At 38.5% G+C, this 26,636-nt stretch overlaps 1 protein-coding gene across 1 annotated transcript in view; it reads right to left on the bottom strand.

Moving 5' to 3' along the window:
- Positions 1–26,636, bottom strand: part of PPM1E (protein phosphatase, Mg2+/Mn2+ dependent 1E) — a 226,541-nt gene that overhangs the window by 126,469 nt on the left and 73,436 nt on the right. The window lies entirely within an intron of this gene.

Below are 26,636 nucleotides of genomic sequence, written 5' to 3'. Positions count from 1 at the left end.
TATACAAATGTAATGCCTTTTCCATCTTAACTAAGCACTGTATCAAGCACTGTGGCTATAAAACTAGCATGAATTTCTTCACCTTGGAAAGCAAAACTGAGGATAAGGGGGAACTACTGTGTATATTGAGTCTGTTCATTTTGAAACGACGAATTGCTTCTATAAGAGCCCAGAAAAATCAAAGTAAACTTATGAGACTTAACTATAGGTTCAGCCAAGATCAAGAGAGGAAATCCTGACTCACTTTTTACACATTCTTCAAGGCATCAATTTAAACCCTACTTTCTTTCTTTTGTAAGATTCTTTTCCCCAAGTCTTTTCATTCCTAGCTGACTGCTGCTAATATAAACAAACTGATATTTTATACAAAAAGCATATGTTATGTAACATATACTATAGAGCTACTTGGTTATTCAGCTACTTGGTAGCAAATGTTCTGTGTCTCAAGTTCATCATGCTATATTACTTTTTAATCTAAAAGGAATCTGCAGAGCAATCTTTCAGACCTTCTATTTTTACATTTGCAATTAGGTGAGTAGAAAGAAGTTCTATCGTTTTTAGAAATGATCATTTTATAAATTAGGCACACCAAATTCATAACAGAAATTAGACAAAGATGGAGTGGGGATAGCATAGTGGTTATTTTAGTTTTCTCTAGTCATGTTGTACAATTTTTATATAAAATATTTAAATACTGGAATTTCTCAAAATAAAAAACATTAATTTAAAAAATTGTATAGGAACTCAAATACACTCCTTGTCACAGCCAGCCGATCTCGTTTGTATAGGCTGTATAGGAAATTGCAATGTGCAAAGTTTCCAACGAGAAAGGGCAGTTACTTTCACCTCCACATCTTTAAAGTCCCAATTATCCAAAAAGTCACTGAGAAAATATACCCAAAGGGAGGTAGTCCAAAACAGGTTTTCACTTATTTTTCAAAAGACCCAGATAGATGCATATTATTATTGCTAACTGATACCTCTGAGGTCCAAAACTGACTTCTACCTGAGTAATGACATCTTCGTATAGACATCTTACAGTATAAACACTCTGGCATAATTCTTCTTATACTCTTAGATAGGAATATTATTTTCATCTAGGGAGATTTCTGTAATTATCAGAATCTTGACAGAACTCTCAAAGCTACATGAATATAATCAGTCATACAATTATAAAACATAAGTCTACTGTCCTTCAGTAGTGAGAGATTGACTATACAGGTAGACAATGACCAGACCATATATGACTGTGACCCACAATTTCGTCAGCCACTAGTCAGGAAAGTAAAATCACAGCCTCTGCAGCAATCAGCCCAGAAGAGAGTTAACCTTTCTTTTTTTTTTTTTTGTCTGCAGCCCACCACACACTTTAAACTCAGCAACAACCAGAGGAAGACAAATATGGTCCCCAGATCAATTACCTAGTTTCTACTTAGCCCATTTCAGCTTCCCCAGGCCAACAGTCTCCAATAAGCATAACTAAAGTCTTCTCTTTTTTCCATAAAACCTGCCCACTCCTATTTGAATCTGCCAAATGCAAGGGATGGTGGTAACTTTCTAGCAAGCTTTGAATTCATAGTCTGTTTGTTCTCATTTTGGATAGTTTTTATTTCCACAGTACTGCAAAAATCATATAAAAATAAAACTAACACTATGGGTACTTTATTCTAATCAAATTTAAGATCATACTTCAGTCTGGCTGTTAGCTATTGTTCTGTTGGCCAATCAGCTCACCAGAAACAATTAACTTCTATTTGATAGATAAATGGTTTTTCAACACTTGGGAGACAAATCTTGTATTCCATTTCAATATTTGGTATTTCAGACTCAAACTGGCATAGTTTCTTTCTTGAAAACTTTGACCACTTGAAAACAATACCCAAAAATTTTGCTATATCTCAGACAAACAATATTGCTGATGGTATAAATCAGAACTAAATAATGCAGTAAAATATCTGCTATCAATATGTGAATTAATCTGCAGAAAATGTCAGAGGGTGAGTCCTAAATTTTGTTGATAATGAAATCATAAATCAGACCAACCTACAACAAGATACAAAACCTTATCTGCAGTATGTTGAAGTTGTTTTGGATAAATTGTGAGCTTAAGCCTAAAAATGGCATAACCAATGTGAACGGAAATTTTAACGGCTTTAATAAGAAAAAGGTTAAGAATGAGAAATCAAGAGCATTCTATTTTCAATCCCGTCTTTTGGATTTGGTAATAATCAAGTTTCTTAAGGAAGTAAAAAATCTCCAAAAAGTTCTCAATTTTTTGTGTGACAATATATACCTGAAAAAAAATTCAAAATATTTGTTAAAGGAATTAAGTATAATATGTAGGAAGCAGTGTTTATACTAAACATACTGGATGAAGTTTTCCCATAAATTATTTGCTATGAAAAAGGAGCTTCCACAAATTATTAGAACAACAGAAGTTTTATCACCTGAATTTAAAAAAAAAAGATCAGAGAATTGAATGATTTACTGACTTCAATTTTTATTTATCTTTTTAAAAAACATCTATTATGTGGTATTCCAGGAAGATATACTAAAGAGCCTCAAAGGAAAATGCGCATTCTCCTACATAGTTTACAATTTTAATTTTAAGGTCATTATTTTGAGAAAATATTCCTTAATTATTAAAAATAAGTAGCCCCACTGGAAATAAGTTCATCTGCAATACAATTAGTAACTCTAAGAGCAAAGCTATCTCAATATTCATTTATACTTAACATTTATACAAAAATTAACTGCCTTATTTGACAAACCCATTTCTCTCATTGCATTATCTTGATAGCAGCATATAAGTGTTGAATATTACTGAATAAAAGACCACTAAACATTTATACAAAAATTAACTGCCTTATCTGACAAACCAATGTCTCTCAGTTGCATTCATTATCTTGATAACATCATATAAGTGTTGAATATTACTGAATAAAAGACCACAGTGTCAATCTTATGAGTGCTGGGTGCTGTGCTTAGTCGCTCAGTGGTGTCTGACTCTTTGCGGCCCTTGTAGTCCACCAGGCTTCTCTGTCCATGGGGATTTTCCAGGCAAGAATACTGGAGAGGGTTGCCATGCCCTTCTCCAGAGTATCTTCCCAACCCAGGGACTGAATGCAGGTCTCCCATGTTGCAGGTGGATTTTTTATCATCTGAGCCATCAGGGAAGTCCAATTTTAGGAGTAATGGCTCCAATTAGGAGACAAAACACTGATTTAATGTTCACATTTAAAAGGAGTGTTAATGTTATTGTTATTCCAAAAGAAGATGATCTCTGTATTTTATGCAGTGATATACCATTCTAAAGAACTAATCCAATTTGATTGAAAATCGTGAACCATGATCTGAATTATCATGATTCAAGAAAATGGCAAGAGTGAACATCGATATTTTAGTAATCAGTGAACTAAAATGGACTGCAATGGGTGAATTTAACTCAGATGACCATTATGTCTACTACTGTGGGCAAGAATCCCTTAGAAGAATTGGAGTAGCCATCATAGTCAACAAAAGAGTATGAAATCCAGTTCTTGGGTGCAATCTCAAAAACGACAGAACTATCTCTGTTCATTTCCAAGGCAAACCATCCAATATCACAGTAATCCAAGTCTATGCCACAACAAGCAATGCTGAAGAACCTGAAGTTGAATAGTTGAAGATCTACAAGACTTTCTAGAACTAACACCAAAAAGAGATGTCCTTCTCATCACAGGGGACTGGAATGCAAAAGTAGGAAGTCAAGAAACACCTGGAGTAACAGGCAAATTTGGCCTTGGAGTACAGAATGAAGCAGGGCAAAGGCTAATAGAGTTTTGCCAAGAGAATTCACTGGTCATAGCAAACACCCTCTTCCAACAACACAAGAGAAGACTGTACACGTGGACATCATCTGATGGTCAACACCGAAATCAGACTGATTATATTCTTCGCAGTCAAAGATGGAGAAGCTCTATACAGTCAGCAAAAACAAGACTGGGAGCTGCCTGTGGCTCAGATCATGAATTCCTTATTGCCTAATTCAGACTTAAATTGAAGAAAGTAGGGAAAACCAGTAGACCATTCAGATATGACCTAAATCAAATTCCTTACGATCATACAGTGGAGGTGAAAAATAGATTCAAGGGATTAGATCCGATAGACAGAGTGCCTGAAGAACTATGGACAGAGGTTCGTGACATTGTATAGGAGGCAGTGAACAAGACCATCCTCAAGAAAAAGAAATGCAAAAAGGCAAAATGGCTGACTGAGGAAGCCCTACAAATAGCTGAGAAAAGAAGAGAAGCTAAAGGCAAAGGAGAAAAGCAAAGATATACCCATTTGAATGCACGGTTCCAAAGAATAGCAGGGAGAGATAAGAAAGCCTTCCTCAGTGGTCAATGAAAAGAAATAGAGGAAAACAATAGAATGGGAAAGACTAGAGATCTCTTCAAGAAAATTAGAGATACCAAGGGAACATTTCATGCAAAGATGGGTGCCATAAAGGACAGAAATGGTATGGACCCAACAGAAGCAGAAGATATTAAGAAGAGGTGGCAAGAATATGCAGAAGAACTGTACAAAAAAGATCCTCATGAACTAGATAACCACAAAGGTGTGATCACTCACCTGGAGGCAGACATTCTGGAATGCAAAGTCAAGTGGGCCTTAGGAAGCATCACTATGAACAAAGCTAGTAGAGGTGATGGAATTCCAGTTGAGCTATTTCAAATCCTGTGAAAGTGCTGCACTCAATATGCCAGCAAATTTGGAAAACTCAGCAGTGGACACAGGACTGGAAAAGGTCAGTTTTCATTCCAGTCCCAAAGAAACGCAATGCCAAAGAATGCTCAAACTACCACACGACTGCACTCATCTCACATGGTAGCAAAGTACACGGTAGCAAAGTAATGCTCAAAATTCTCCAAGCCAGGCTTCAACAGTATGTGAACCGTGAACTTCCAGATGTTCAAGTTGGATTTAGAACAGGTAGAGGAACAAGAGATCAAATTGCCAACATCTGTTGGGTCATCGAAAAAGAGAGAGAGTTCCAGAAAAAAATCTACTTCTGCTTTACTTACTATGCCAAACCTTTGACTGTGTCAGTCAGTCAGTTCAGTCGCTCAGTTGTATCCGACTCTTTGTGACCCCATGAATCGCAGCACGCCAGGCCTCCCTGTCCATCACCAACTCCTGGAGTTCACTCAAACTCACGTCCATCGAGTCAGTGATGCCATCCAGCCAGCTCATCCTCTGTCGTCCCCTTCTCCTCCTGCCCCCAATCCCTCCCAGCATCAGAGTCTTTTCCAATGAGTCAACTCTTCTCATGAGGTGGCCAAAGTACTGGAGTTTCAGCTTTAGCATCATTCTTTCCAAAGAACACCCAGAACTGATCTCCTTTAGAATGGACTGTGTAGAGCACAGCAAACTGTGGAAAATTCTTCAAGAGATGGGAATCCAGACCACCTTACCTGCCTCCTGAGAAATCTGTATGCAGGAGAAGAAGCAAAACTTAGAACCAGACATGGAAAAACAGACTGGTTCCAAACCAGGAAAGAAGTACGTCAAGGCTGTATATTGTCACCCTGCTTATTTAATTTATGTGCATAGTACATCATGTGAAATGTTGGGCTGGATAAAGCACAAGCTGGAATCAAGATTGACGGGGGAAATATCAATAACCTCAGATATGCAGATGACACCACCCTTATGGCAGAAAGCAAAGAAGAACTAAAGAGCCTTTGGATGAAAGTGAAAGAGGAGAGTGAAAAAGTTGGCTTAAAACTCAACATTCAGAAAACTAAGATCATGGCATCCAGTCCCATTAGTTCATGGCAAATAGATGAGCAAACAATGGAAACAGTGGCAGACTTTATGTTCTTGGGCTCCAAAATCACTGCATATGGTGACTGCAGTCATGAAATTAAAAGATGCTTGCTCCTTAGAAGAAAAGCTATGATCAACATAGACAGCATATTAAAAAGCAGAGATATTACTTTGCTGACAAAGGACCGTCTAGTCAAAGCTATGGTTTTTCCAGTAGTCACGTATGGATATGAGAGTTGGACGATAAAGAAAGTTGAGTGCCAGAGAATTGATGCTTTTGAACTGTAGTGTTGGAAAAGACTCTTGAGAGTCCCTTGGACTGCAAGGAGATCAAACTAGTCAATCCTAAAGGAAATCAGTCCTGAATATTCATTGGAAGAACTGATGCTGAAGCTGAAACTCCAATACTTTGGCCACCTGATGTGAAGAACTGACTCATTGGAAAAGACCCTGATGCTGGGAAAGATTGAAGGCAGGAGGAGAAGGGGATGACAGAGGATGAGATGGTTAGATGGCATCACTGACTCAATGGACATGAGTTTGAGCAAGCTCTGGGAGCTGGTGATGGGACAGGGAAGCCTGGTATGCTGCAGTCCATCCGGTTGCAAACAGATGGACATGACTGAGCAACTGAACTGAAACCTGTAAAGGAATCTAGTTGCTATATGCCACCATTGGCTCCCTCCTGAAAATACTAATTAATGATGACTACCACAAAATATTCAGATACACAGTATGTCATAAAATTTCAGCAAATTCAGATTTGGTCATACAATTCTTCTAAATGACTGGCTACATTAAGACTGGGCATTCCTACATAGGCATACTGTAGTATAATGGGCAAGGTGATCACCTCATTTCTTGAGTGCACTACTAACTTACAGTCTACCATCCATATCCACAGTTCTTCCATATCTGAGGTTCCACATTCGAGGATTCAGCCAACTCACAGATCGTATAGTACTGTACTGCTTACTATTGAAAAAAAAAAAATCTGTGTATAAGTGGACCTATGCAGTCTAAGCAAGTGTTGTTTAAGGATCAACTGCACAGGAATACCTTGGAGGTACTGCAGGTTTGGTTTTAGATCACTACAATAAAATGAGTATCAGAATTGAAAACCAAAAGTTTTTTGGTTTTCAATTGCATATGAAAGTTATGTTTATACTATACTGTATAGCCTATTACGTATGCAATAACATTACATCTAAAAAATGTACAGTCCTAAATTAAAAAAAAAAAAACTTTATTGCTAAAAAATGCTAATCATCATCTGAGCCTTTAGCAAGTTATAATCTTTTGGCTCATGGAGGGTCTTGCCTCAGTGTTGATGGCTACAGACCAATCAAGGAGGTGGTTGCTGAAGGTTGGGATGGCTGTGGGAAATTTCTTAAAATGACAATGAAGTCTGTTGCATTGACTGATTCTTCCTTTCATGAATGATTTCTCTATAGCATACAATGTGGTTTGATAGCATTTTGCCCACAGTAGAATCTCTGTCAAATCTGAGGTCAATCCTCCCAAACCCTGATACTGCCTTATCAATTAAGTTTGTATAATATTCTAAATCTTTTGCTGTCACTTTAACAGTCTTCATAACATCATCAGGAAAAGATTCCATCTCAAGAAACTACTTTCATTGTTCATCCATAAGAAGCAACGCCTGTGTTAAAGTTTTATCATGAGATTGTAGCAATTCAGTCAACATACTCCAGCTCTATTTCTTGTTCTCTTGCTATTTCCATCACAACTGCAGTTACTTCCTACACTTAAGTCATGAACCTCTTGAACCTCACCCACAAGGGTTGGAGTCAAATTCTTCCAAAATCCTATTAATGTTGATATTTTGACCTCAAGAATCAAGAACATTCTTAATAGTGTAACGAAGAAGCACAAACCTGACTCCATACTGGATCTATTCCTTTAACATTAAACTGTGTTCTATTGCCTGTGCTTAGTCTTGCTGGCTCTGCACCTTTGTAAAGAATTGTTACCTATAGTCTGACATATATGTAATGGCTCCTTCTCAAGGCTCTGCCTCCCAGACTTGATTTTTAAAAGTGTAACACTTTTCACTTTTCAAAATGTTATTATTACTTTAAATTTTTTTTTTCCCCCTGGCTGTGCTGGATCTTCATTGCTGCACAGGCTCAGTAGTTGTGGTGCATGGGCTCTCCTTCCCTGTAGCATGTGGAATCTTCCCAAACCAGGGATTGAACCCATGTCCCCTGCACTGTCAGGCCCACTCCTAAACATGGGACCACCAGGGAAGTCCTAGAGATATAAGACTTTTCATACAAAGATTAAAAGTTACAGAACAGAGAATAACATTTGTCTTGTTGGAGACTGATAGTAATGTCATGACCAGGCCTTCATGAACAGCTGCAAGAACAAAGGATTATCACATTTCCTCTGGGGTCTAGCTAGCACCAAGAAATTTGTAACTATCACCCATATTCCCCTCCACACACATCCAACTTTTACTATTAAAAAAAGCTTGAATTCTTAATTCATATAAGATGCTTCTTTGGGACACTATAGTCTGCCATCCTCTTAGGCTGCTGGCTTTCCCAATAAACTTGCTATTCCTTACCCCAATAACTTGTTTCTTAATTTACTGACCTGTCCTGGAGCAAGCAGTACAAGCTTAGACTCTGTAACAATGGTATCTAGAACAGTGAATCTTTGCCAGAGGTTTTCAATTTACTTCCCCTCAGATCCATCAGAGGAATCACTATTTACAGCAGTTATAACCCTATGAAATGTATTTCTTAAACAGTAGGAGTTTGAAAGCCAAAATTACTCCTTGATATCTGGGCTGCAGAATGGATTTGTGCTAGTAGTCATGAAAACAATCTGGTTCATCTCCATTACAACTTTTGGGTGACCAGGTGCATCGTCAACAAGCTGTAATATTTCGAAGGAATCTTTTTTTCTGAGCAGTAGGTCCCGATAGTGGACTTAAAATAGTAGCCCATGTTGTAAACAGATGTGCTGTCATCCAGGCTTTGTTGTTCCATTTCTAGAGCACAGGCAGGACAGATTTAGCATAGTTCTTAAGGTTCCCAGGATTTTCAGAATGGTAAATGAGCAACGGGTTTGACTTCAAGATACCAGCTGTATTAGCCCCTGATGAGATATGACTCTGTCCTGTGAAGCTCTAAAGGCAGGCATTAGCTTCTCCTCTCTAGTACAAAAATTCTAGATGGCATCTTCTTCCAATAGAAGGCTGTTTTGTAAATACCGAAAATCTGTGTTTAGTATAGCCACCTCATTAATTATTTGAGCTTAGATAAAGCCAGCTTAAAACTCAATATTAAAAAGCTAAGTTCATGGCACCTGGTCCTATCACTTCATGGCAAATAGAAGGCAAAGGTGGAAGCAGTGACAGATTTCCTCTTCTTGGGCTCTAAAATCACTGCAGATGTGACTGCAGCCATGAAATTAAAGGTGACTGCTTCCTTACAGGAGAGCTATGACAAATCTAGACAGTGTGTTAAAAAGCAAAGACATCACTTTGCCGACAAAGGTCCACATAGTGAAGGCTACGGTCCTTTCAGTAGTCATGTATGGATACACAGTTGGACAATGAAGAAGACAGAGCACCAAAAAACCAATGCTTTCAAACTGGTGCTGGAGAAGACTCTTGAGAGTTCCTTGGAAAGCGATATCAAACCAGTCAATCTTAAAGGAAATCAACCCTGAATACTCTTTGGAAGGACTGATGCTGAAGTTGAAGCTCCAATACTTTGGCTACCTGATGTGAAGAACTGACTCATTGGGAAAGAACCTGAAGCTGGGAAAGAGGGTGACAGAGGATGAGATGGTTGGAGGGCATCAATTCAATGGGCATGAACTTGGGCAACTTCCAGGAGATGGGAGAGACAGGGAAGCCTGGTGTGCTACAGTCCATGAGGCTGGGGAAATTCAAACACAATTTGGTTTGACAGCAACAAGATCTTTTTGATAACTTGCTACAGCTTCTATGTAGCACTTACCATTTCACCTTGCATTTTATGGAGATGGTGTCTTTCCTTAAACCTCATAAGCCAATCTTTGCTAGCTTCAAACTTTTCTGCTGGAGTTTCTTCATGTCTCTTAGCCTTCACAGAACTGAAGAGAGTTAGGGTGTTGCTCTAGATTAGGCTTTAGCTTGAGGGAAAGATATAAGCATCTCAATGCAGAGTTCCAGAGAATAGCAAGAAGAGATAAGAAAGCCTTCTTCAGCGATCAATGCAAAGAAATAGAGGAAAAGAACAGTATGGGAAAGACTAGAGATCTCTAGAGAACTCTACAAAAAAGATCTTCAAGACCAAGATAATCATGATGGTGTGATCACTAAGCTAGAGCCAGACATCCTGGAATGTGAAGTCAAGTGGGCCTTAGAAAGCATCACTACAAACAAAGCTAGTGGAGGTGATGGAATTCCAGTTAAGCTGTTTCAAATCCTGGAAGATGATGCTGTGAAAGTGCTGGACTCAAAATGCCAGCAAATTTGGAAAACTCAGCAGTGGCCACAGGACTGGAAAAGGTCAGTTTTCATTACAATCCCAAAGAAAGGCAATGCCAAAGAATGCTCAAAATACCACGCAATTACACTCATCTCACATGCTAGTAAAGTAATGCTCAAAATTCTCCAAGCCAGGCTTCAGCAATACGTGAATTGTCAACTTCCAGCTGTTCAAACTTGTTTTAGAAAAGGCAGAGGAACCAGAGATCAAATTGCCGACATCTGCTGGATCATGGAAAAAGCAAGAGAGTTCCAGAAAAACACCTATTTCTGCTTTATTGACTATGCCAAAGCCTTTGACTGAGTGGATCACAATAAACTGTGGAAAATTCTGAAAGAGATGGCAATTCCAGACCACCTGACCTGCCTCTTGAGAAATCTGTATGCAGGTCAGGAAGCAACAGTTAGAACTGGACATGGAACAACAGATTGGTTCCAAATAGGAAAAGGAGTACGTCAAGGCTGGATACTGTCATCCTGCTTATTTAACTTATATGCAGAGTACATCATGAGAAACGCTGGACTGGAAGAAACACAAGCTGGAATCAAGACTGCCGGGAGAAATATCAATCACCTCAGATATGCAGATGACACCACCCTTATGGCAGAAAGTGAAGAGGAACTCAAAAGCCTCTTGATGAAAGTGAAAGAGGAGAGTGAAAAAGTTGGCTTCAAGCTCAACATTCAGAAAATGAAGATCATGGCATCTGGTCCCATCACCTTGTGGGAAATAGATGTGGAAACAGTGTCAGACTTTATTTTTTGGGGCTCCAAAATCACTGCAGATGGTGACTGCAGCCATGAAATTCAAAGAAGCTTACTCCTTGGAAGAAAAGTTATGACCAACTTAGATAGCATATTCAAAAACAGAGACATTACTTTGCCGACTAAGGTCTGTCTAGTCAAGGTTTTGGTTTTTCCTGTGGTCATGTATGGATGTGAGAGTTGGACTGTGAAGAAGGCTGAGTGCCAAAGAATTGATGCTTTTGGACTGTGTTGTTGGAGAAGACTCTTGCGAGTCCCTTGGACTGCAAGGAGATCCAACCAGTCCATTCTGAAGGAGATCAGCCCTGGGATTTCTTTGGAAGGAATGATGCTAAAGTTGAAACTCCAGTACTTTGGCCACCTTATGTGAAGAGTTCACTCATTGGAAAAGACTCTGATGCTGGGAGGGATTGGGGGCAGGAGGAGAAGGGGACGACAGAGGATCAGATGGCTGGATGGCATCACTGACTCGATGGACATGAGTCTGAGTGAACTCCAGGAGTTGGTGATGGACAGGGAGGACTGGCGTGCTGCGATTCATGGGGTCGCAACGAGTTGGACACGACTGAGCGACTGAATTGAACTGACTGAACTGAAGGAATGTTGTGTTTAGTTTCATCTTTTATTCAAAAAGCACTAAAATTTTCTCCATATAGCAACAAGGTTGTTTTGTTTTATCATTCATGTGGCCCTTGAAGCTGCACTTTTAATTTCCTTCAAGATCTTTTCCTGTGTATTCACAACCTAGCTAGCTGTCATAAGAGGCCTAGCTTTCAGCCTACTTCAGCTTTTGATGTGCCTTCCTAAGCTTAATCATTTCTATCTTTCGATTTAAAGTTAGAGCTTTTCCTTTCACTTGAACACTTAAGAGGCCATTGCCGGGTTAATTGTTGGCTGAATTTCAATACTGTCTCAAGGAATAGGGAGGCCTGAGGAAAGAGAGGGAGGTAGCGGAGTGGACTGTTGATGGAGCAGTCAGAATACACACACTTATTAAGTTCACTGTCTTACATGGGCACATGGCATCCCAAAACAACAGTTGGGGATGTTACAACAGTAACATCAAATATTTACTGATCAGAGATCACCCCAAAAATATACCAATGAAAAAGTTTGAAATATTTTAAGAATTACCAAAATGTGCCACAGAGACATGAAGTGAGTATATGCTATTGGAAAATTGGTGCTGACAGACTTAACAATGTATAGTTGCAACAGATATTCAATTTGTAAAAAATGCAGTATCTACAAAGTACAATAAAATGAACTATGCCTGTATGAGAAACGAGCCCAGTAACCTAATGAAAAATTATAATATCTGATAATATTTGAATAAAAAGTTATTAGCAAAATATTGGGCTTCCCTGATAGCTCAGTTGGTAAAGAATCTGCCTGCAATACAGGAGACCCCCGTCTGATTCCTAGGTCGAGAAGATCCCCTGAAGAAGGGAAAGGCTACCCACTCCAGTATTCTGGCCTGGAAAATTCCATGAACTGTACAGACCATGGGCTTGCAAAGAGTCAGACATGACTGAGCAACTTCCACACAGTAGATTAACTTAAAAATTTAACCTTTAAGTCTCTTTAGTCTTAGTTCAAAACAAATTGTATATAATACCATGTGATATGCCTGTTAGTATATGTTTTTCTTACTCATGTATAAATACCACAAAAATCACCTTTTTGCAAATATGTAATATTTCAAAGATTGCTATTAATGTCTTTTTTCATTGAATCCTTATAAAATAAAATGCCTCTATAAAAGACTCTTAAGTAGAAATAAGACTCAACAGTGAAATAAATTCCATTAACACATTTTCATGGAAATAATAGGTTTAGTGACAGCCTTCCGAAGTCCCATATGGAGAGGTGGTGAACTGTCTTTTAACGTCCACATCAGCTACTTATGCTTCCCACTCTGGAAGAAAACCACTGATATTTCTTTTCAAACTCAATAAGACACTGAAAGATAAATTCTAAAGGTCAGCACTCTTAAAGTTTTTATTTACATGTTTCTTGATAGGCTTTAATCTCATCTGCAAAATTATATCTTGACATCACTGTTTTACCTATAAACATTATATTCTCATCTTTATTATAATATTTAACTTTCTTCCTTTTAACATTTCCTTATCATTCACTTCCATATACCCATTTGCAATATAAATTACAATTACCTATAATTCATTTTATATAAGAAATTTGGTATGTTTTTAAATAAACTCATCATATTAGAAAATCTTTATAATAAATTCAGATAATTCAATACATTTATAAATATGGATCATGTTTGTTTTTACTCTCTAAAATGAGTAAAACTCTCTTTATCTCAGGATCTATGTAAGGTAAAGTGATACTGGAACACACTTCTCAAAAAACAGTATTTAATTCTTATGGACTGAATCCCCCAAATAATGCCTCTCCATATATAATAGTAATATGGTATACAGAAATGTATGAAAATGTTGTGACAGAAACTAGAATGATTTGTCAAAAACAAATACTTGTAAAACAAAACTGTGTCCCCTCCTTTAAAGGTCAGAAGAGTGAAGTGAAAGTGTCAGTCACTCAGTTATGTACTGACTCTTTACAACCCTATAGACTGTAGCCTACCAGGCTCCTTTGTCCATGGGATTCTCCAGGCAAGAGTACTAGAGTTGGTTGCCTTTTCCTTCTCCAGGGCATCCTCCTGACCCAGGGATCGAATCTGAGTCTCTTGCATTGCAGGCAGATTCTTTACCGTTTGAGGTCAGACATTCGTTTAAATTGTATGCTTGAGGCTCTTGGTTATGACTAATTACTTTTATAGATGCCATTTCCCCTATGATCTTCTTTGTTCCACAGGAGTATCATTTTTTTAATCAAAAAATACTCTCAAACTCTCATATAGCCCTGAGAGTTTATCACCATCGCCACTCCCCCCTTACATGCATGCAGTGTCCCTTGTGATTAACATCTTACATTAGAATGTACATTTGTTACAGTTTGCACGTTCAGTCGCTAAGTTGTGTCCAATTCTTTGGGACCCCATGGACTACAGCCTACTAGGCTCCCCTATTCATAGGATTTTTTGTCATAGGAAATTTACCATTTCCTCCTTCAAGGGATCTTTCCGACAGATGGAAGGAACCTGCAACATCTCCTGCATTGACAGGCAAATTCTTTACCACTGTGCCACCTGAGAGGTCCACATTTGTTACCATTTATGAACTAACATTAAAATGTTATTAATCATTTAACTGTTTATTCATATTTCCTTAGTTTTCACATAATGTCCTCTTTCTGTTTTAGTATCCCATTTAAGTTACCACTTGCATTTAGTCACTATATCTATTTAGGTTTCTCTTAGCTGTGAACATTTCTCAGGCTTTATTTTTTTAGGATCTCAATTAGTTCAGTTCAGTCGCTCAGTCGTGTCCGACTCTTTGTGACCCCATGAATCGCAGTATGCCAGACCTCCCTGTCCATCACCAACTCCCGGAGTTCACTCAGATCCACGTCCATCGAGTCAGTGATGCCATCCAGCCATCTCATCCTCTGTCATCCCCTTCTCCTCCTGCCCGCAATCCCTCCCAGCATCAGAGTCTTTTCCGATGAGGTGGCCAAAGTACTGGAGTTTCAGCTTTAGCATCATTCCTTCCAAAAGAAATCCCAGGGCTGATCTCCTTCAGAATGGACTGGTTGAATCTCCTTGCAGTCCAAGGGACTAGCAAGAGTCTTCTCCAACAACACAGTCCAAAAGCATCAATTCTTTGGCGCTCAGCCTTCTTCACAGTCCAACTCTCACATCCTTACATGACTACTGGAAAAACCAAAGCCTTGACTAGACAGACCTTAGTCGGCAAAGTAATGTCTCTGTTTTTGAATATGCTATCTAAGTTGGTCATAACTTTTCTTCCAAGGAGTAAGCTTCTTTGAATTTCATGGCTGCAGTCACCATCTGCAGTGATTTTGGAGCCCCAAAAATAAAGTCTGACACTGTTTCCACTGTTTCCCCATCTATTCCCACAAAGTGATGGGACCGGATGCCATGATCTTAGTTTTCTGAATGTTGAGCTTTAAGCCAACTTTTTCACTCTCCTCTTTCACTTTCATCAAGAGGCTTTTGAGTTCCTCTTCACTTTCTGCCATAAGGGTGGTGTCATCTGCATATCTGAGGTGATTGATATTTCTCCCGGCAGTCTTGATTCCAGCTTGTGTTTCTTCCAGTCCAGCGTTTCTCATGATGTACTCTGCATATAAGTTAAATAAGCAGGGTGACAATATACAGCCTTGACGTACTCCTTTTCCTATTTGGAACCAGTCTGTTGTTCCCTGTCCAGTTCTAACTGTTGCTTCCTGACCTGCATACAGATTTCTCATGAGGCAGGTCAGGTGGTCTGTATTCCCATCTCTTTCAGAATTTTCCCACAGTTTATTGTGATCCACACAGTCAAAGGCTTTGGCATAGTCAATAAAGCAGAAATAGATGTTTTTCTGGAACTCTCTTGCTTTTTCCATGATCCAGTGGATGTTGGCAATTTGATCTCTGGTTCCTCAACCTTTTCTAATACCAGCTTAAACATCTGAAAGTTCACGGTTCACGTACTGCTGAAGCCTGGCTTGGAGAATTTTGAGCATTACTTTACTAGCATGTGAGATGAGTGCAATTGTGCAGTAGTTTGAGCATTCTTTGGCATTGCCTTTCTTTGGGTCTCAATACTTATCAGTAATTCTAATCAGGTAAATTGAAGATTGCTTCCCTATTAGAATTTTTGTGATGTTCTTCTCATGGTTAAACTGAGGTTAAGGGCTTCTATGAAGATCACAGAGGTTAAGTGCCAGTTTCATGACATTGTATCTAACCGACAGACTTCTCTGTCCATAGGATTCTCCAGAAAGAATAGCAGAATGGGTTTGCCATTTCCTACTCCAGGGGATCTTCCCAACCCAGGGATCAAACTCACATCTCTTACATCTCTTGCATAAGCAGGCAGTTCTTTACCACTAATGCCACCTAGGAAGCCCCATCACATCAAGGGTACACACTATTTGTAGTGATTTATGATTGACCTTGATCATCAGGCTCAAGTAGGGTTGATCAGATTTCTTCTGTAAAGTTTCTCTCTCTCTCCCACGTTCCATACTGTATTCTTTGAAATGAAGTCACTATGTGCAGCCCACACTTAAAAGAGTAAGGAGTTATGTTCCTTTGCATAATCTGGTATTATTTTGTATGAAGAGTTTTATCTCTTTATCTCCATTTATTAACTTATCCAATTATTCATTTAAATCAGTATGTACTGATATTTACTTAACATGGCAATATATTATTTATTTTTTGTTGTTCAAATGTTTTCAGATTTGCCCATTAATAGCTCTTTCAGTTTGTTCCTCTGCCCCTACAAGATGCTCCAGGATCATTTGTTACATTTTTTGCTCTAGTACGTAAAACATAGACACATGAGAAGAATGGCATGCAATGATGAAAGAAGACTGAAGTGCAACAAGTGCAAGCCAAGAGACACCAGGGACAGGCAGAGGAACTACCAAAGGTTAGGCTCAGGAAGAAAGGATTAGCCTCTACAGCGCTGCTGCTGCTGCTAAGTCGCTTCAGTCGTGTCCGACTCTGTGCGACCCCATAGACGGCAGCCCACCAGGCTCCGCTGTCCCTGCGATTCTCCAGGCAAGAACACTGGAGTGGGGTGCCATTTCCTTCTACAGGTCTATAGCAGCCCCTTATTTATGACATCTACTCTCCAGAAATTTCAAAGAATAAATTTCTATTGTTTTAAGCCAAATAGTTCATGGTACTTTATCATTAAAGTCCTAAGAAACTAATATATCCACCTGAAACCTGCCTGATATGATTTTTCCCAACCAGTACATGATAGTATCATTCACCCAAGTTGCTCAAGACACAAACCTGGGAGTTCTTGATTTTACTCTCTCATTCCTCCAGCTAATTTATCAGCAACTTTTATTGATTCTATCTCCCAAATATACCTTGAATCCATCCACTTTCATCTCCTCAGCTATCACCATAGTCCAGTGACTATTATCCCAAGCCTATATAGTGTGAAAAAAGTGAAAGTCGCTCAGTCGTCTCCGACTCTTTGCAACCCCATGGACTATATAGATTCTCCAGGCCAGAATACTGGAGTGGGTAGCCTTTCCCTTCTCCAGGGGATCTTCCCAACCCAGAGATGGAACCCAGGTCTCCTGCATTGCAGGCAGATTCCTTACCAACTGAGCTATAGATTACTGTAACAGCCTCTGAATCACTCTACCTACTTAATTCTTACCCTTTTCCAGTCCTTTCTCCACACAGCAGCATGAGTTATCTTCTTAAAATGTAAATCTGATCATGTTCTTCTTTCCTTAAGAAAAAAATTCAAATTCCCTATACGAGTCACAAAGGCGCTAACAGGGTCTGGACTTGATTCCCACCCAACTTCTCCAGCTTTGTCTTTGGTTGCCCTCTTCCTCCTCTACAGAGCTTCAGCCATGACGGCAGCTCTCTCCTGCTGCATGGCTTCTACCCTTCTGTCTGGGCCCCTGTCCTCTACACTCTTTATGTGGTTAGAGCCTTCTCAACTCCTTCAGGCCTAATAGTTAATATATTAGGTATATATTTGTGAGATAAGGGCTTCCTTCCTGCGTCCAGTGGTTAAGAATCTGCCTTGTAATGCAGAGGACACAGGCTGATCCATGATCGGGGAAGATCCCACGTGTCCTGGAGCAACTAAGTCCCCCAGCAACAATAATGATCAAGTGCAGCCAAAATAATTAAAAATAAATAAATGAAATTTTAAATATATATATATATTTGTGAGATGAATATAAGAAGAGAATGAGTTCCATTGGTAATTATAGCTATAGAAACTGTCACTCAGGAAAGAAAAATTCAAATTAAGAAAGTGTCAAATAAAACTGCTAATATACTACAGGTAATTTATTGATCTTTTCATTATATTCAAGATTTCTATTAGGTCCCGAGGGAAGGATACTAATATAGAATCTAAATGAATATTGTACTTACAGACTTGGAAAATAGTGGGTCAACTCTTGAATTCAGAGACAACTGAACTGATTGTTTTCAGAGAAAATTCCCTTATTTGGGCACCCCAGCTGGTGATAGTGGTAAAGAATCCACATGCAGTGCAGGAGACATCAAGACATAGGTTCGGTCTCTGAGCTGGAAATATCCCTCAGAGGAGGAAATGGCAACCCACTCCAGTATTCTTGCCTGGAGAATTCCATGGACCGAGTAGCCTGGCAGGTCCGAGTAGCCTGGCAGGTCCTGGTGGTCCATGGGGCCACAAAGAGTCAGACACAACTGAGTGACTGAGCAAATATAGAAAGATATTTGACTCAGAAAATTTTTCTCACTGACAAGAGAAACATTCTTGACTCATGCCTCTGTAGAATTTATCCAATGCCTATAGTCTTTGCTCTAGAATAGAACAAATTATCAATGTATCAGGTATTTCTCAGCTATTTGTAAGGCCTCCTCAGACAACCATTTTGCCTTTCTGCATTTCTTTTTCTTGGGGATGGTCTTGATCCCTGCCTCCTGCACAATGTCACGAACCTCTGTCCATAGTTCTTCAGGCACTCCATCAGATCTAATCCCTTGAATCTATTTTTCACTTCCACTGTATAATCATAAGGGATTTGATTTAGGTCATACCTGAATAGTCTAGTGGTTTTCCCTACTTTCTTCAATTTAAGTCTGAATTTGGCAATAAGGAGTTCATGATCTGAGCCACAGTCAGCTCCCGGTCTTGTTTTTGCTGACTGTACAGAGCTTCTCTATCTTTGGCTGCAAAGAACATAATCAATCTGATTTTGGTATTAGAGTGGCATTATCTGCATATCTGAGGTTGTTGCTATTTCTCCCAGCAATCTTGATTTCAGCTTGTAATTCATCCAGCCTGGTTTATCAATAAGACTGGGGGTGAGATGGCATGGTAAGTGGGGGAGGTAGTATGCTCTCACAAGGAACATTTAGAAAGGTCTATGGGGAGAGGTAGTTTAGTTTTTGTTATTATCATACAAGTTTTGTTACTACAATACAATACAAGTCTGGGGTGAGGGTTGTACTGTCACTGACATTTGTAAGAAGAATTCAGGGATGTTAAATATCCTATAACACATAAAACAGTCTACATAATCAAAAAGTATCCTTCTCAAAATACCAATAGCACATTCTCCTAACCAGCCCACCTCTGCCATTATGAGAGATCAGATCCTTAATTTAAAGGTACTTAGTTAATACCTGAAGCATCATAATTTCAAAATGCCAGAGTATGTGAATTACACACCACACCTACATACATGCACATACATAAATAACAAAAGCAAAATTCCTACTCTCTAAATTTTAGAGTTTGGTATATTCACATTTAATGTAATTAGCAACATGGTTGAACTTATGTTTATTACTTTTCTATCTATTTTCTGTATGTCTTATAGCTTTTTTGTTTACCTATTCTTCTTTCACTGCTTTAATGTTAAGTAATTTTTTGGTATACCATTTTAATTTCTCTGATTTTTAAACTATAATTTGAGGTTATTTTCTAGTATATTTCTCCTAATTGGTTACTCTAGAGATTAAATATGTATCTTAATTTACCACAATCTACTTAATGCTAATACTAATTTAATTCTGATAAAATACAGGAACTTGGTCACAACCTAGTTCCATTTTCTTTCCCTTCTTTTGCCCCACTATTGTTATACATCCAATATTTCTACATATTATATGTGAAACAAACAATATCATAACTACTGCTTTTTACAACTTTATATTTTGAAAAGATACTAAGAAAAGTAAAGAAAAAAATATTTATACTATCTTTCATATTTACCACTTCTGGTGTTCTTATTCCTGTGTACTGACTTATGGCCTGGTATCATTTCTCTTTGGCCTAATGTACTTCTTTTGGTTTATCTTATAATTTTCTCTGGGAGTGTCTTTATTTCACCCTCATAGTACTGCTGGATATGGAAATCTTGCTTGACAATGTTTTTCTCCCCCAGCATTCCACTGCCTTCTGACCTCTACTGAAAACAGTTATACATTTTGTTGTTCCTTTTTATACAATGAGTCATTTTTCTCTTTTAAAGATTTTCTATTTGTCTTTCGTTCTCAGTAGTTTGACTATGATGTATCTAGGCATAGATATCTTTGTATTTATCTTTTTGGATCTGGAGGGTTTACTGAGCTACTTAGGATCTGCAGGTTAATGTTTTTTATCAAATTTAGCAAATTTTCAACCATTATATATTCAAATACTTGTTTTGCCTCTTTCTCTTCTCTCCATGGGTATAAATTTGAGGTCTCACAAGTCTCTAAGGTTCTTTTAACTTTCTTTTAGTCCTTTGTTCCGCATTCTATAGACTGTATACTTTCTCTTGATCTGTATTTCAATTCACCAGTTCCTTAGCTGCCATCACAAACCTTCTGCTGGCCCAACTACTGAATTTTCATTTCAGTTATTCTACTTTTCAAATCTAGAATTTCCATTTGGTTCTTTTAGTTAGTTTCTATTTATTAATTTAATCATTTAAATCAAGTCCAATTACTTGGGCTTCTTTAGTGGCTCAGATGGTAAAGAATCCACCTGCAATGCAGGAGACCCTGGTTCGATCCCTGGGTCAGGAAGATCCCCTAGAGAAGGGAATGGCTACCCACTCCAGTATTCTTGCCTGAAGAATTCCATGGACAGAGGAGACTGTCAGGATACAGTTCATGAGGTCACAAAGAGTTGGATATGATTGAGTGACTAACACGTTAATTACTGAAACATGTTTATAATAGCTGTTTTAAAATCTTTTATCTGAATTAAGCCAACATCCAGGCCTATTCAGAGTTAATTTATATTTGCTGCTCTTTCCTTTGAGTAGGACTCATACCTTTTGTTGAGAACTGGAAATTTTAAATAATATAGTATAGCAATTCTGAATTCTGATTTTTTTTTCCTGAAGGTTGTTGTGGTTGCCTGAATTAAATCTGTAGAAACTGTCTTCCCCATGATGTGCAGCTGTTAAAGTATTTGCAGCTTGCTTGCTTTTCATTATTTTATTTTATTTTTTCAAGAGGATCTGCCTCCAAGAAGGTTCACTCGCACAGGTGTTAACAGGAAGCCTCTGTTGACAGAAGGCCTCAGTTCCTCTCTATGACGGCTACTACACAGGGCTGCTTGACAGTGATCATGATCTAAGTAATCTAAGGCAGAAAGCAAGGAAAAGTCACATGTCTTTTATGGGGTAGCCTCAGAAGTCATATGCTTCTACCATATTCTACTGGTTATACAGACCAACTATAATAAAACGTGAAAGATGACTATACAAAGGCATAAACACAGGAGGTGGGGATTACTGGGGGCCAGACAGCAGTTGGCTCTCTGAGCCAGAAAAATGCTTGCATATACATCTAACAAAATATACGGATAGATATGTTTACTGGGAACTACAAAATGCTAATGAAACAAAAAAAGATGGCCTAAGTAACCAGAGAGACATAGCAAGTTCATGAATTGGAAGATTTAACATAGTAAAGATACCAGTTCTCACAAAATTTATCTGAAATCGGTTTAATCAATTCCTATAAAATCTTAATAGGATATTTCTATAGATATAGAGAAGATATAGAGAATTCTATATATATATACATATAATACATATATATAAACATATATAGATATATGTTTCTAAAATTTATATGGAAAGGAAAAGAAAGTAGAATAGCTAATTTTGAAAAGAAAAGAATATGGGGAAATTGCATTATCCTTTTTCAGACTTACTATGTAGATAAGGGGCTTCCCGGGTAGCTCAGCTGCTAAAGAATCCACTTGCAAAGCAGAACACCCAGGTTCAATTCCTGGTCTAGGAAGTTCCTTTGGAGAAGGGATAGGCTACCCACTCCAGTATTCTTGGGCTTCTGTGGTGGCTCAGACAGTAAAGAGTGTTAGTTGCTCAGTGCGTCTGACTCTGCAGTCCCATAGATTGAACCTGCCAGGCCTCTCTGTCCATGGAACCTTCCAGGCAAGAATACTGGAGTGGGTAGCCATTCCCTTCTCCAAAGGATCTTCCCAACCCAGGGATCGAATCTGGGTCTCCTGCAATGCAGGTAGATTCCTTACTCTTTGAGCTACTCAGGAAGCCAGAAGGCAGTAATGAATCTGCCTGTAATGCAGGAGACCTGGGTTCAATTCCTGGGTTGAAAGATCCCCTGGAAGAGAGCATGGCATCCACTTCAGTATTTTTGCCTGGAGAATCCCCATGGACAGAGAAGCCTGGGGTCACAAAGAGTTGGACATGACTGAGAGACTAATAAGCAAGCATAGAACATGTAGATAAAAGTAATAAAGATAGTGGTATTAGTAGATAGAGAGACACAGAGATCAATAAAATAGAATAAAGACTCCAGAAATAGATTCACACACATACAGACAACTAATTTTTGGCAAGGCTTAAAAGCAATTCAATCAAGAAAAGACAGTCTTCTTCACAAATGGTCACCTATATTCAAAAATATTAACTCTGACCTAAACCTCATAATGTATACAAAAATTAACTCCAAATGGATCATAGATATAAATGCAATACTATAAAAATTTTAGGAGAAACTCTTTGTGACTTAAATTTACATAAAAAGTTAATAGTTATGACCCCAAAAGTATAATCTATGAGAGAAAAAAGTCAGACTTTATCAAAATTAAAAACTTTTCCCCTGTGAAAGATATTGTTGAAAGAATAAAAAGACAAATTCGGAGAAAACAGTACTAGTGGATCACATGTTTGATATAGTAATTATATCCAGAATATATAAAGAACTCTCTAAAATCAACAGAAATACTATGAACCTAACAGAAGCAGAAGATATTAGGAAGAGGTGGCAAGAATACACAGAAGAACTGTACAAAAAAGATCTTCACGACCCAGATGATCATGATGGTGTGATCACTCACCTAGAGCCAGACATCCTGGAATGTGAAGTCAAGTGGGCCTTAGGAAGCATCACTATGAACAAAGCTAGTGGAAGTGATGGAATTCCAGTTGAGCTATTTCAAATCCTGAAAGATGATGCTGTGAAAGTACTGCATTCAATATGCCAGCAACTTCGGAAAACTCAGCAGTGGCCACAGGACTGGAAAAGGTCAGTTTTCATTCCAGTCCTAAAGAAGGGCAATGCCAAAGAATGCTCAAACTACTGCACAATTGTGCTCATCTCACACGCTAGTAAAGTAATATGCAGAATTCTCCAAGCCAGGCTTCAGCAATACGTGAACCATGAACTTTCTGATGTTCAAGCTGGTTTTAGAAAAGGCAGAGGGACGAGAGATCAATTTGCCAAAATCTGCTGGATCACTGAAAAAGCAAGAGAGAAAAACATCTATTTCTGCTTTACTGACTATGCCAAAGCCTTAGACTCTGTGGATCACAATAAACTGTGGAAAATTCTGAAAGAGATGGCAATTCCAGACCACCTGACCTGCCTCTTGGGAAACCTGTATGCAGGTCAGGAAGCAACAGTCAGAACGAGACATGGAACAACAGACTGGTTCCAGATAGGAAAAGGAGTACATCAAGGCTGTATATTGTCACCCTGCTTATTTAACTTATATGCAGAGTACATCATGAGAAATGCTGGGGTAGATGAAGCACAAGCTGGAATCAAGATTGCCAGGAGAAATATCAATCACCTCAGATATGCAGATGATACCATCCTTATGGCAGAAAGTGAAGAAGAACTAAAGAACCTCTTGATGAAAGTGAAAGAGGAGAGTGAAAAAGTTGGCTTAAAGCTCAACATTCAGAAAACGAAGATCATGGTGTCCAGACCCATTGCTTCATGGCAAATAGATGGGGAAACAGTGGAAAAAGTGGTTGACTTTATTTTTCTGGGCTCCAAAATCACTGCAGATGGTGATTGCAGCCGTGAAAAAGATACTTACTCCTTGGAAGGAAAGTTATGACCAATCTAGACAGCATATTAAAAAGTAGAGATATTACTTTGTCAACTAAGGTCCATCTAGTCAAGGCTATGGTTTTTCCAGTAGTCATGTATGGATGTGAGAGTTGGACTATAAAGAAAGCTGAGCGCCGAAGAATACATGCTTTTGAGCTGTGGTGCTGGAAAAGACTTTTGCAAGTCCCTTGGACTGCAAGGAGATTCAACCAGTCCATCCTAAAGGAGATCCGTCCTGGGTGTTCACTGGAAGGACTGATGTTGAAGCTGAAACTCTAATACTTTGGCCACCTGATGTGAAGAGCTGACTCATTGGAAAAGACCCTGATGCTGGGAAAGATTGAGGGCAAGAGGAGAAGGGTACAATAGAGGATGAGATGATTGGATGTCATCACCAACTCAACGGACATGAGTTTGGGTGAAGTCTGGGAGTTGGTGACGGACAGGGAGGCCTAGCATGCTACAGTTCATAGGGTCGCAGAGTTGGACACGACTGAGTGACTGAACTGAAAACCAACAGCAAATAATCCAATTAGAAAATGGACAAAAACAAACAAAAAGATAAATGCAAGGTAAATATGCACATGAAAAGATGTTCAACATTATTACCCATTACAGAATGCAAATTAAAGCTACCATGAGATACCACTACACATTTATTAGAATGGCTAAAATTAAAAGTACTGACAATAATGTACTGGGTTTAACTGTCCACTGAAATTCTGAAATTCATATCTACTTGGCACCTCAGAATGTGATCTTACTTAGAAAAAGGGTCTCTGCAGATGCAGTTAATGAAAATAAGGTTATCAGGATCAGAATAGGTCTGAAATTCAATGACTGATATCCTTATAAGACCATGTGAACATACACAGAGTGGATATATACACAGAGGAAGACAGCTATATCAAGACAGAGGCAGAGACTGGAGTTATGCAGCCACAACACAAGAACACCAGGACTGCTGGCAACTACCAGAAGACAGGACAGACACGTGGAGTGTTTTTTTCCTCAGAGCACGGCCCTGCTATCACCTTGACTTCTAACTTCTAGCCTACATAACTATGGAAGAATAAATTACCACCTCGTTTATTTAATTTGTTATCACAGCCCTAGGAAACAAATACCAAGTGTGAGTAAGAATATGGAGCAATAGGATCTTTCACACATGGCTGGTGGGAATGTAAAATGGTACTGTCACCTGGAAAACTGGCAATTTCTCATATAGTTAAACACAACACAACTCAATAATCACACTCCTGAGTATTATCCAAGAGAATTAAAACATTTTCACACACAAATCTCCACATGAATGTTCATAATAAGCTTTATCTGTAGTAGTCAAAAGTTAGAAACAACAGATATATCCTTCAATGGATGAATGGAAAAATAAGCTGTGGAATATCCATACAATGGACTACCACTCAGTAATAAAAATGAATGAACTATTAATAATGTAACAGTTAGATAGATCTCAAGGGCATTATGCTGAGTGAAAACAAAAATCTCAAAAGGTCATATATTATATAATTGACATAACATTCTCAAAATGACAAAATTATAGTGATATAGATCAGTGGCTGCTAGAGGTTAGGGCTGGGAGGGCATGTGGGAGAGTTTCTTTGGGAGTTCTATATTGCAATTGTGGTGATGGCTATATGAATTTACACATGCAATAAAATTTCATAGACCTACACAGCAGAAAAAAAAATTTAAGAGTTAATGTAAATTGTAGTGAAATCCAAATACAGTCTCTAGTTTAGTTGAACAGTATTGCACTAATGTTTATTTTCTAGTTTTGACACTATGGTTATACAGTTTGCGGCTTCCCTGGTAGGTCAGATGGTAATCAATCTGCTTGCAATGCAGGAGAATCTGCCTATAAGGCAGGTCTGACCTCCGGGTCAGGAAGATCCCTGGAGAATGGAATGGCTACCCACTCCAGTATTCTTGCATGAAGAATTCCAAGCACAGGACCCTGGTGGACTATAGATCACAAAGAGTCATGTATCAGTAAATCACTTAAGTCACTATATTATTTAGCCTACAGTACTCTCTTTCAGTATCTTAACAAAACACATACACATAGATGCAGGTAGTAATAAATTTTCATCCATTTGTACTCATACATGAATTTGGCTTTCAGCTTCAGTTATTTGCATTTATTTGTTGGTAAATGTATGCTTCAGAGGCTTGGAAAAGAAAGCAGATTTGCCTCACCTTTTGCCCATAGTTTTCTGATGATATCCAATCAGTCATACAGAAACAGCTGTTGTTACTGGGGGAAGCTGGGTGAAGAATACATATGAATGCTACATTTTTGCAACTTTCATATGTATTTAAAATTATTATTTTTTTAAAGTCTTAAATTATTTTTACTTTATTATAACTCTTAACCTATAACCCGAAGTTGTGATATAAATATATTGGGGGATGGGAGTAAGTAGCAGCAAGACTTCAGTTTAGTTCAGTCGCTCAGTCCTGTCTCTTTGTGACCCCATGTACTGCAACACACCAGGCCTCCCTGTCCATGACCAGCTCCTGGAGTATACTCAAACTCATGTCCATTGAGTCGGCGATGCCATCCAACTA

This window comes from Ovis aries, chromosome 11 (assembly GCF_016772045.2).
Source record: "Ovis aries strain OAR_USU_Benz2616 breed Rambouillet chromosome 11, ARS-UI_Ramb_v3.0, whole genome shotgun sequence".
NCBI classification, from domain to species: Eukaryota; Metazoa; Chordata; class Mammalia; order Artiodactyla; family Bovidae; genus Ovis; species Ovis aries.
This window is presented reverse-complemented; position numbering and strand designations above follow the sequence as displayed.